This window comes from Prionailurus viverrinus, chromosome B4, assembly GCF_022837055.1.
Source record: "Prionailurus viverrinus isolate Anna chromosome B4, UM_Priviv_1.0, whole genome shotgun sequence".
Lineage (NCBI taxonomy): Eukaryota > Metazoa > Chordata > Mammalia > Carnivora > Felidae > Prionailurus > Prionailurus viverrinus.
This window is the reverse complement of record NC_062567.1, coordinates 112834489-112844051: the sequence shown is the minus strand read 5'-3', so window position 1 is coordinate 112844051 and position 9563 is coordinate 112834489. Positions and strand designations below refer to the sequence as shown.

At 49.9% G+C, this 9563-nt stretch overlaps 1 long non-coding RNA gene across 1 annotated transcript; it reads right to left on the bottom strand.

Moving 5' to 3' along the window:
• Positions 1-7339: 7339 nt before the first annotated feature.
• On the bottom strand, positions 7340-8527 carry LOC125169447 (uncharacterized). The gene is made up of 3 exons (XR_007153681.1): positions 8277-8527; positions 7861-7967; positions 7340-7514 (listed from the first exon to the last, which is right to left on the bottom strand). It is a non-coding gene; the product is annotated as an uncharacterized LOC125169447 (long non-coding RNA).
• Between the last annotated feature and the right edge of the window lie 1036 nt (positions 8528-9563).

The window sequence follows — 9563 nt, the reverse complement described above, 5'->3', positions numbered from 1 at the left end:
TCGCGGCTCGTGAGTTCGAGCCCCACGTCGGGCCCTGTGCCGACAGCTCAGAGCCTGGAGCCTGCTTTGGATTCTGTGTTTCCCCCTCTCTCTCTGCCCCTCCCCAGTCATGCCGTGTCTCTCTCTCCTTCAAATATAAATAAACATTGAAAAAAATTGTGAAATATTTGGCTCACCAAGCTCAGGGTTCCACTCAGATAATGCAACCCCCTGCATGTGCAGGTAGTATTTTTTGCACTACTCCATGTGAATCAGGCTCAGGAAACCAGCACACATACACTCTGGCAATGGCTACTGATGTGACTCGTAAGGGCCTTCATCCTTCGCCTCTGACCAGAGTCTGTGTCATCTGCCAACATTTATGAAAGAGTGGTAGGGTAACTTGGGAGTTTACAAGTTGGGTAAATTCTCAAAGCTTTTACAGTTCTTGGCATAATACCAGGAAGTGTTAAAAAAAAAGTGCGTGTGTGTGTACGTATTTGTTAAATATATATGCATAGGTATATTAGACATCTGATCACGGAACAACATTATGAGGTAGGTATTACTATTATCTTTATTTTACAGATAAGGAAACTGAGGTACAAGAGGTTATCCAAGTGGGTAGTGGACCAGGCACTACGGCTCTGGTATCTTTTTTTTTTTTTTTTAATTTTAGAGAGAGACAGAGACAGATAATCAGCAGGGGAGAGGGGCAGAAGGACAGAAGGAGAGGGTGGGAGAGAGAGAGAGAGAGAGAGAGAGAGAATCTTAGCAGGCTCCATGTTCAGTGTGGACCCCAATGTGGGCTCAATCCCACAATCCTGGGACCGTGACCTGAGCCAATGTCAAGAGTCAGATGCTTGACCGACTGACCCACCCACGTGCTCCTGCTCTGTTTCTTTGCTCTCCTCTTTTGGGTGGAAAACCCCAGAGTTTGCCTTAGCAACTGAATTTCACTTTGAAAGTGAAGTGCTGCTTGGTTCACATCCAAGAATAGACTGACCAAATGTTGGTGTTGATGCAGAGCCTTCTAAAGTTCCAGGAAGTTCCCGTGCACTCACTTGGCAAGTATTTATAGAGCATCAGAGTGTGCCGTTCCAGGTACTTCAGGAGAACAGAAAAGAAAACTCTGGGCACTGCTTGTGGTGTAGTCCATGCTTTTGGTGCCCAGGGTGCCGGGGGTAGAGATCAGTCCAGGCTGGGGGTGGGGGATCCTTGTTTCCTCCTGTAGTTTCCACTGGTCAGTGCAGTTAAGATGTCCCACGTGAAGACCTTCCTCCTGCCCTGGTCCACGCTCCACAGGGCAATTGCTCCTTACCTTCTGCTTTCCAATACCCCCATTAGTAATAATGGTAAAAATAATAATAATAATAATAACACAGTCATTCACTAAATATGTATCACGCGCTTACTTTGTACCTGGTACTGTTATAGGCATTTGGGATAGATCGTGAACGAAACAACATCCTTGCCCTCCAGGAGCAGACATCTAGCTGGGGAGATGAGCAATAAGCAAATAAAGAAATATGTGATACCAGCTGTGGATAAGCTTGTTGAAGAAACGAACAGCAGAGTGAGGATAGACAGGGTGAGCAGGAGGGCTGTTTTAGGTGGTGGCCGTGGCGCTCCCTGAAGAGGCGCCATTTGATCCGAGACCTTAGTGAAGGCATCATTCATTCCTGCAGGACGCATCTTTGCTGAGCGCCAACGACATGCCAGGCACGAGGTGTGCTCACTGCAGTGAGCAAAAGGATAGGCGTTCTATTGAGGAGAGACAGGCAGTAGACAGAAAAATAAAACCTGGGGCCTGGCCATGGTGGAAAGCGCTGTGGGGCCAAAGAAAGCAGAGAAGCTGGTAGGGAGGTCCGGGGCACGGACGAGGGCGTCGCGAGCTGAACTTGGGCCGATCAAGGCGGGTCTTGCTGAGGTGACATTTGAGCAAAGTTCTGAGGAGGGAGGGAATGAACCACGGGGATGACTGGAGCAGGAGCGTTGCGGGGAGAAGGGACATCAGGGACAAAGGCGTGGAGGTGGGAGCAAGTCTGTCGTGCTTCATCAACGGCACCAAGACCCATGTGGCCGGAGCAGAGAGGACTGGGGGAGGGAGACGCAGGAAGGCTCAGCTCCTACTGTAGGACTTGGGCTCTCACTCTGTGTGAGGTAGGAAGCAGTCAGGGGATTCTGGGGCCATTACCTGGCTTATAAAATAACGGTAACCCTGGGGTAGCCGCTGCTTATGAGGGCTTTCTATGCTGATCACGGCAGGTGCCATCCCAGGTACCCACTAGCACAGACTCTGATTCTTTAATCCCGGCTGGGCTCTCAACAGAGCCCAGAGACCCTTTAGCCTGTGGGCCCTCAGCTTTCCTGTCTTGTTCTCCAGAGAGTGAAGCCCGTCTCCACCCCGCTCCTCTCTCCTGCCTCATGGGGCCAGCCCCACACCGATACACGTATCTGCACCCTCAACCTTTGGCATCTAGGCACCCTTCTTCGAGAACCTCTCGGTCCGGGTTCGGCGGGTACAGGGCTGCCCAGCTTCCAGCCACGTTGTGGGCCCTGTGTCTAGATTCACACCAGTGGTTACGGGGGAAGGCTGTGTCCTCAAGATCACACCCTCTGTCTCTTCTTTTCCTTACAGCCACAATTCTGAAGAACTGTTCCTACTTCCTGCCTGGGGAGGTCTGGCCCCCTCTTTCCTCACCTGCTGAAATGGGCCTCACCGATCCCGCCAGTAGGCTGCTGGTAGCTAGGTCTTGGGGTGCGTTCACACTTTGTCTATCTGGACTGCTCCGAGACCAGGGACACTGGTCGCGGCCACCTTCCTGGACCCCTCTGCATGCAGCGTGCAGTCAGCCTTTCTGATTGGTCCTGTTCTTGACCACCGTCTGGTTCCACAGGCACCACGCCATGACTTCTCATCCTCGCGGATGTTCAAAATTGTCTTCCAAGCCCCAACTTACCTCCTAAATTTTAGTCATCTCAACTGTCTACACCACTTTCCAGTGGGATGTCCCTTGATGCTGGGACTCTCGTGACCCAATCTGAGTCAATGTAGCTACCTACCTCCCCCAAATGTCCCTAGCTCATCCTTTGCCCTCTGTCTTCAACCAACCCTCCTAATCAGTTGCCTTACCTCCTTCGGGGTCTACCGTCTTCTTGTTCCCACTACTGAGGCCCTCGTTGATTCTGTCAGCCACTCTCTCTCACCTGGACTATTACCAAGGCCTAGTTATCTCATAAGGGTCACCCGAGAAGTTTCCTGAAAGCGGAGATTCTCAGGCCCCACCCCCAGAGAGTCTGATTTAGTCTGGACTCAAGATAGGATTCAGGCATCTGCACTTTTAATAAGCTCCCCAGACAATCCCAGGAAGGGGGTCTCCGACCACACTGTAAGAAAGTGCATTACTTAGCCTCCCCTTATTCTGGTCCATTCTCCGTTACTACAGCTATTACTACCCACTTTTGTTGAACACTTATCCTATCTCAGGACTGCGTTGAACCCTCCATATGCATATGTCCCACTAAACAACCCTTTGTCTTAACTACTAGTATGAGCCCCATGTCACTTTTGAGAAGACGGTGGCACAGAGAACTAGGTTAACTAGCCCAAGGGCACGGTTTATTTGACCGAAAGCCAAGGTCTCAGCATTACATTTTACCACTTCCCTTGCTTCCCATTCAGCTACCCTGAGTGACTTCAGTTTTCCAAATGCACCTGCTGCTTTATACCTCGGAGCCTTTGTCCATGCCGTTCCCCTCTTTCAAATTGCCATTTGTATAAGTTCTATGGCTGTAGACCAAATTACCACGACGTTAGCAGCCAGACACAATATGGCTGGTTCTTTGCTCAGGTTCCCACAAAGCTGAAATCAGCTGGGGCTGTGTTCTCACATGAAGCTCCGGGTTCTCTTCCGAGCTCCTTGGTTATTGGCAAAATTCAGTTTCTCTCTTCTCTGCAGTTTCTCTGTTCTCAGCTCCTAAAGGCTGCCCACATTCTTTGCCATGTAGTCCCCTTCATCTCTAGAGCTAGCAGATGAGAATCTCACCTATGACAAGTTCTTTTCATGCTTTAAATTTCCTCTGCCAGGACAAGACTAGTCTCTTTTAAAAGTTGCCTGATTAGGTCAGGCCCACCAAGCAAAATTTCCAGATTTTAAGGTCAGCTGATTTGGGATTTTACTTGCATTTGCAAACCCTCTTGCAGCTGAACCGAAATCAGTGTTTGGATAATTGGAAGAAGGTGTGTGTACACTGGGGGGCTGGGAACCTTGGGGTCACTGTAGACTTCTACCTACCACACCATCTAATCTTCAAAATTTGGCTCAAGGATTATTGTCTTCCTCAGTGCCTCTAGGCAGAGGGCCCACATCTGTTACCCCCACCGCCTCCAACAAAACACTCTTGACATTTGCCCAACGTAGTATAATATTTCTTTATAGCTCCATTCCCCGCCCCCTTCCCGCTGGGCTGTGACTTTCTTGAGGGCCGGGACCAAGGTTTAGCCCTCTTTGTAGCCCCAGCACCTAGAACAGCAGCCAGCTCATTACCTACTTGCTGCCTGTGGGTGAGTGATGCGCCCGAGTCAGCTCGACCAAGAACAGCGTTCAAATTAGATTTGCGTATACTGCACGAAAAGGGATGTTGATTGGAGCCCGGGGAAGTCCCAAGAAACGTCAGCGGTAGCTAGCCTGTGCTTCCAAAGCTTTTAGCCACGATTACCAGGGCCTGGCAAGTGCTCCAGAGAGAACCAGCACCACGGTGACGGTGAGGCGGATGAGCCACTAGGTGTCACTCCCGATTCAATAAAGAGAGACCAGTTCCTTCGAGGGCCCTCTAAGCCTTTCTTGTGAAAGAAGCTGGTCAGTGGGTCCCACCCATTGTTTTCTTCTAGCTCACGCTCCAAATCGTCCTCTGTTCTCCAACTTCCCCCCACTGACACAGTCTGGGTCTAAAAAAGGACAACAGATCAGGAGTTACCAGGGTTGGGGCCACCATCCAGTTCAGCCTCCGGATTTTGTAGATGAGCGACCAGATTGGGGGGCTTGTGAGGCGGGGGACAGAGCCGGGCTTCAGCCCCCACATTGGCCCTGCGCGCCCCTCCCTGCCTTCGGGCCATCTCCTGGAGGCACAGGGGTCCCGACTCTCAGCCTCAAGGGTGTCCTGGGCGATCCCGGGGCTGCCCCACCGTGTGCCCCCAGATCAAGAGCCAGGCGCTCAGGCCGCACTCAGTCCCTCTTCCTACACGGAGACCCAGCCCAAGGAATCCTGCTCCTGTACTTAGGAACTCAGGAAGGGGAAGGTGTCGTGGTCAAACGAGGGTCCTGCGGGTCCGTTAAGACCTGGCTTTGCGGATCGTCCCAAGCGATCCCTTCTTTCTTTGGATTCGAGGGATGGGAAGTGGGGAGCATCCAGCTTCCTGGGACCCGGGCGATCAGTATCTGCAATGAATCGCAGTTCTTCCCCTTGAGGCGGGGGAAGTTTGGGGCTGTAAGGGGGAGGATCGAAAAAGGCTTGTGAAGAACGTCTCTTCGGCAGGAGTTTGAGTCGGTTTTTCGTCCCCTCTACCTTTTCTCGCTCGAAGAAGTTGGCGTTTACTCCCGAGGTTCGGGACCGAGGGGCGAATCTCTTCGCCGCGCGTGCGGATGCCTTTTCCTTCACCCCCGGCAGGGGGCGCCCTTCCCCCGTACCCGCTCCCCTCGGGGCAGACCGGCTCTTCTCCCCACCCACCTCAGCCCTGGGCCCTGCCTCGTCCAGGCAGGCCCCCAACCCCAGGCCCAGGCGATAATTTCAAACTCATTTCTGTCTGACCTTGGGCACAGCCTTTGACTGGCCTGTTCCCTTGCTCCCAGTTGACTTACTGTTCAATTTGATTTTAAGTGAATATTGAAAATCATTCGCATTTCCTGGAGCACTGGGTAAGAGAGGTTACTTGGGTGGATGGGAATTGAACTAAAGAAGTTGGCTCCGGATCCAGACTCCTACCTGGGCTCATCCACAGAATAATCTTATCTACCAATACAGTAATTTCCTTTCAAACTTGCAAAGGGTTTTTTTTCCCATGTACAGCTTGACTGATTCTGTTTGTTAATCTCTTCCCTCTCTGCCCGAAAAGGTTGATTCATTTATTTTTAACCAGTATTTTTTTTTTTTAATTTTTATTTTTGAGAGAGAGAGAGAGAGAGTGAGTGCGCACGAGCGGGGGAGGGGCAGAAAGAGAGGGAGACACAGAATCCAAAGCAGGTTCCGGGCTCTGAGCTGTCAGCACCAGACCGGAAGCGGGGCTTGAATTCACGAACTGTGAGTTCATGACGCTTAACCGACTGAGCCACCCAGGCGCCCCTTCTCAACCTGTATTTTATTGAGCACCTCTGTGCTTCAGGTACCAGGGTGAAGAAGGCAGGGTTGGTTCTTGAGTTTGGTGGAACTAGGGCTCTGGTAGAGGAGACATATTGAACAAATAAGTGTAGGAAACATTAATTTGTTATAACTGAGATATTTACCGCAAAGAAGCAGCACAGGCTCTGGGGAGAAGGTGGAGTCAGACGAAGTGCTCTCCTGAATCTGAGCCACAGGTATTTTCCATGTTTACCCTGATGCTGTCTTCCCTCCTCTTTCTGCTGCAAACTCTTACAAATCAGGAAGCCCCAGGAGCAGATGAGTCAGTGTTTTCAAGGCTGCATGTCCCCATGTGAGGTAACCAGAGTCAGAGTCTTTCTGGAGTCTCCTCCCTCCTCATTTACACTCCTGGGAAGGGTGCAGCTTGGCAAGGCATTAACTATTTTGCGTGATGAAATTTACATTGCAAATTTCTTCCCATCTGATGATTAACAAGGTCTGAAAACAAGAAGACAGCTCTGGATACGGGATACGTATCCTCCTCTTCCTCCTCTTCCTCCTCCTCCTCCTCCTCCTCCTCCTCCTCCTTTTCAGTGTTTATTGAGCACCTACTAGGTATGGGCCTGTGTGTTCAATGCCAAGGATCAAAAAAAGACACTAGAGGGGCTCCTGGGTGGCTTAGTCAGTTGAGTGCCTGGCTCTTGGTTTCGGCTTGGGTCATGATCTCACGATATGTGGGATCAAGCCCCACACCAGGCTCTGTGCTGGCAGAGGGAAGCCTGCTGGGGATTTTCTCTCTTTCTTCCCCTTCCCCCACTCAATAAATAAATAAATAAACTTAAAAAAAGACAAGATACTAGAAGACAAAAGGGGGAATATGCTAAAAGGTAAGAGGTGGTATAGAATAATGGCTCCCAGAATTTGGGATTTTATGAACAGCTAAAAATGAGAGCTTTATTAGTTAAAAGAGGTCTAATATAACAGTGTCTTAAATAAGATTTTTAAAAAAGTTTATCTCTACCATGAAAGGTAGGTGCTCCAGGTAGGTGCTCCAGGTTAATAGGGCTGCTCTGCTCCAAGCAGCTCTCCAGGACCCAGAGACTCCTTCTGTCTTGTTTCTCTGCTATGTTTGACCTCTATTCTGAAGGTCATGGTCCTTTCAAGGTCCAAGATGGTTGCCCCAGTTCCAGTCATCACTCTCAATAGGAAGGAGGAAAGGATAATGAAGAGGGGCAAAGGGTGGGTAGTGGGTAATGTACAGAGAAGGTTCCCAGATTAAGACTCACATACTTCTAAGTTATCGGACAGAACTTAGTCACGTGGCCCCTAAAGTTACAAGGAAGGTGGGAGATGCAGTTTTTATTTTGGTGAGCCACATGCCCAGCTAATTACTGGAAATTCTGTTACTAGCAGTCTTTGTCATTGAGCCTGACTTAGGGTGTCAATGTCTAATTTTGCCAGTAAGTATAAAATGCCCTGACAATTCTTCCCCAGTATATCACAAATGCACCCTCACCCTCACAGGCTTTTGTAATTTCTCACCTTGAATGAATGCAACAGCCTCTCTCTGTTGCCAGGGTGATCGGTCTAAGATGTAAAATTAATCATAACAGCCCTCTGCTTAAAATGTCTTGGTGGATCCCTATTGCCTTGAAAGAAAATGTAAACTCTTTAATAAGACTGGAAGTCCTGTTGTCATCTCACACTGGTGTCTTCTGTAACCTTATCTCTCATGACTTTCCCACACGCACCCCACAGTCCAGGCATACTAGGTGACTGGCAGTTGCCAGGATGCTCCCCTTCCACCTCCTCTGTCTGGAATATGTTCTTCTGTAATATCTTGGCAACTGGCCCATTTCTACAGAACTTTGCTGAGGTCAATCTTCATTGGAAAACCTTTGCCGGTTCTGTGTCGTATACCTCTGACATCTCCCTCTCCCTCCTCCCCACCCCCTTACCTCCACACACAAAGCAAGATCTATTCAAAGAACGGGATGCCGTTGCCTGGGTAACAGTGAGTACCAGCCAATGGTTGAACCACCAGCCACGTTTGCAGTGGGGCTCCTGGATTTCTGGTTCGCACTGTTGGCCACACCCTTTCTTGAAAGTCTGTCACTCTCCTTGGTCATTGCCTATTCCCCTGGCCCTCTCTTCCCCTTTTCTGTGTTTCTTCTTTCTCTGCTCATTATGAAATGTTGATGTCTCTAGAGACCAGGTTTTGGTCTTCCCTTGTTATTCCACATACATGCCCTGAGATTCTGCATTCCCTTTTGTGACTTCAGGTATCACCCCCAGAGTTCTCATTCTCTACTTCCAAATTGGATTTCTCTTCTGATCCTTGGATATGAATGTCATCTATTGAAAACATGGAATAGGGAGGGCCAGTTTTCAAAAAGGAAGTAATGAAGCTTCACCCTCCCAGCCGACTCTACCCTCACCCCAAAGTATCATTGCCTACTGCAGGCCAGGAGTCTGGGAAATGACCCTCTGCCTTTGCTTGCTCCTTGGTGCAGGGTGTGCACTCATCTAGAAAGGGCCACCAGCCACGATTTTCCCTCTGAGCACTTCTAGTCTCTGGCCTTCATGTCATTTCCCTCAGGAGCTCTTTCGGAGACAAAAAACTTCCTCCCCATTTTTATCCAAGGCAAGTGTGAAGCAACAGAATACTCAAGACAAAAGACCCAACAATGAGTCAGGGCAGCTCCTGAGAAAGGCATCCAGATGTCCCCCCAGGCTGCCACCTCCAGAGGGGCTCGTGCTACAGTAGACAGAGCATCTGGCTTGAGACTTTGACAGAGGTCCTGCTGAGTGAAGGTGAGGCGAGGCTGAACTTTCTGCAACCTGTGATCTTCCCAGAAGAAAGAAGGGGGAAAGCAGAGACTCACACGCTGCCTTCTCAACCCGGCAGCTACAACACGAGCACTCCTTTAAACAAGTAATTCCGGTCATTTTCCTGCTCATCATCTACCTCCAGCTTCCCTTAATTGGTCGGAATCCTTCCCTGAGCCTGCATGGTCCTCCTTCCTCCACCATTGTGTCCTGCCATGGTTGTCTGCCTTCTTTCCACTCCTCGAACACACCGAACTCTTTCTACATGTAGACCTTACCATTTGCAATTTCCTCTGCCTGGAAAGCCTTCCCTGCAGCTCCTTCTATGGCTTACTCCTATTAGCCTTGGGTCTCAGCTCCAGGCTCTCCTCTTAAGGACAGCCTTCCCTGATGCCCTGGTCAACAGTGACTCTCCT